Genomic DNA, 2,084 nt, shown 5'->3' with positions numbered 1-2,084 from the left:
TGAGGATGCAATATGAACTATATGAGGGGCTTCACAGATCTAAAGGAAGAGAGGTGCTGCACTATGAGCCAGCTCGTCAGAAAGATATTAAGGAAGGAGGTAAAGAGATTTAGGAAGTGCGGATCGCAGAGCAAGATCCCACCCAGCTAAATTTATTGTTTGTGCTTATAAAGGCTGGTGGATCTCTGAATTCAATTTGCCATGTTTTCTAAAAAAAAAATGTACTTGCTGTCTTTTCCTAAGAATCAAGGGCCTGTAGTCATAAAATGCTGATTCACAGAATAATCAAAAGGGAACTTGGAGTAAATGACTGAATTGATTATATATATATATATATATATATATATATATATATATATGAGTATATTTTCATCTGAATAAAAAATAAAATATAAAAGACTAGTCTGCAAGAGAAAGCCACCCAGGGAGAATGGTTTAGAGAGCAAAGAGAGCTCTTTTGGAATTTTTTTTAGCAGGATTTCTGACTTTGCTCAGAAAACCCAAGAATATTTTCTAGCAGCTTTTCTGACTTAGGTTGGAAAACCCATGAGCTATCTAGAGAGCTTTTAGAATTTTTTCTAGCAAGAGCTCAGCTGTCTGGAGAGCTATCTCAAGCAGAGCACAAGGCTGTCAGAAAGCCATAGATGAACTTGGAATTGTTCTTCTGGCCACGCCCAGGCACCCCTTCCCTAGAGCCCCTCTCCAAGCCGAGGCTGGACCTTGGGAGGTCAGAGTCCTCAGAATACAGTTATTTCTGCGAGGATCATCACTGACACGCCCAGAAGTGTGCCTCATTAATATGACTCCCCCAAGTCATCAGCCTGCCTGTCCCTCCCTCTCTCCTCTCCCCTCCTTCTCCTTTTCTTCTTCCATTCTTTCTTCAGGGTCTCACTATGAAGCCCTGGCCTGGAACTCACTATATAGACTAAACCATCCTCAAACTCACAGCCATGTTCCTGCCTTTGCCTTCATAGTACTGGGATTAAAGGTATGTGCCATGGCATACCCCCTTTGCCTTCATAGTACTGGGATTAAAGGTATGTGCCATGGCATANCATGGCATACCCCCTTTGCCTTCATAGTACTGGGATTAAAGGTATGTGCCATGGCATACCCCCTTTGCCTTCATAGTACTGGAATTAAAGGTATGTGCCATGGCATACCCCCTTTGCCTTCATAGTACTGGGATTAAAGGTGTGTGCCATGGCATACCCCTTCCCTACACCGGTCTTGAGAGACAGAATCTGACTACATAGCCTAAACTGTCTTTGAGCTCATTATCCCCCTGCCTCAGCCTCTCCAGGGCTAAGAATACCAATATGAGCTGCCAGGCTCTGCTTCATAGAATAGTCTGAATAAAAAAATAGAAGTCTGGCTGTGTTAAGATAGAGGTGCTGTATGCTGCCACACGTGAGACTCTTGTGTCATCAATCATAGAGAAATCAGAGGCTTAGCTTATCCTGTGCACAAGCCCACACACCATGCCCACCTCACTAGATGCTTCTTAGTCCAGTCAAACTGACAGCTAAAGAAACCATCACAGGGGGCTGGTGAGATGGCTCAGTGGGTAAGAGCACCCGACTGCTCTTCCAAAGGTCCAGAGTTCAAATCCCAGCAACCACATTGTGGCTAACAACCATCCGTAACGAGATCTGGCGCCCTCTTCTGGAGTGTCTGAAGACAGCNACAGTGTACTTACATATAATAAATAAATAAATCTAAAAAAAAAAAAGAAAAAAAGAAACCATCATAGGTGGCTCACGCCTTTAATCCCAGCACTCAGGGAGGCAGAGGCAGACGGATTTCTGAGTTCGAGGCCAGCCTGGTCTACAAAGTGAGTTCCAGGACAGCCAAGGCTACACAGAGAAACCCTGTCTCAAAAAACCAAAAAAAAAGAAAAAAAGAAAGAAAAGAAAGAAAAAGAAAAAAAAAAAGAAACCATCACAGACAGCAGTGGCTTTGGACCATCCTTGCGAAAGGGGAACCCTCAAATCCTGGGCTGCACACCCAGCTTTTAAGCCAGTCATCCTTCCTACAAGAGAATAAGGTCTATGGAGAGTCCCCCACCAGTACTACACTCTGGG

At 43.9% G+C, this 2,084-nt stretch overlaps 1 non-coding gene across 1 annotated transcript; it reads left to right on the top strand.

Moving 5' to 3' along the window:
* The first annotated feature begins 443 nt into the window (after nt 1-443).
* On the top strand, nt 444-504 carry LOC115031587. The gene has a single exon (XR_003837264.1). It is a non-coding gene; the product is annotated as a U7 small nuclear RNA (small nuclear RNA).
* Nucleotides 505-2,084: the final 1,580 nt, after the last annotated feature.

This window comes from Mus caroli, chromosome 7 (assembly GCF_900094665.2).
Source record: "Mus caroli chromosome 7, CAROLI_EIJ_v1.1, whole genome shotgun sequence".
Taxonomy (NCBI): Eukaryota; Metazoa; Chordata; class Mammalia; order Rodentia; family Muridae; genus Mus; species Mus caroli.
This window is presented reverse-complemented; position numbering and strand designations above follow the sequence as displayed.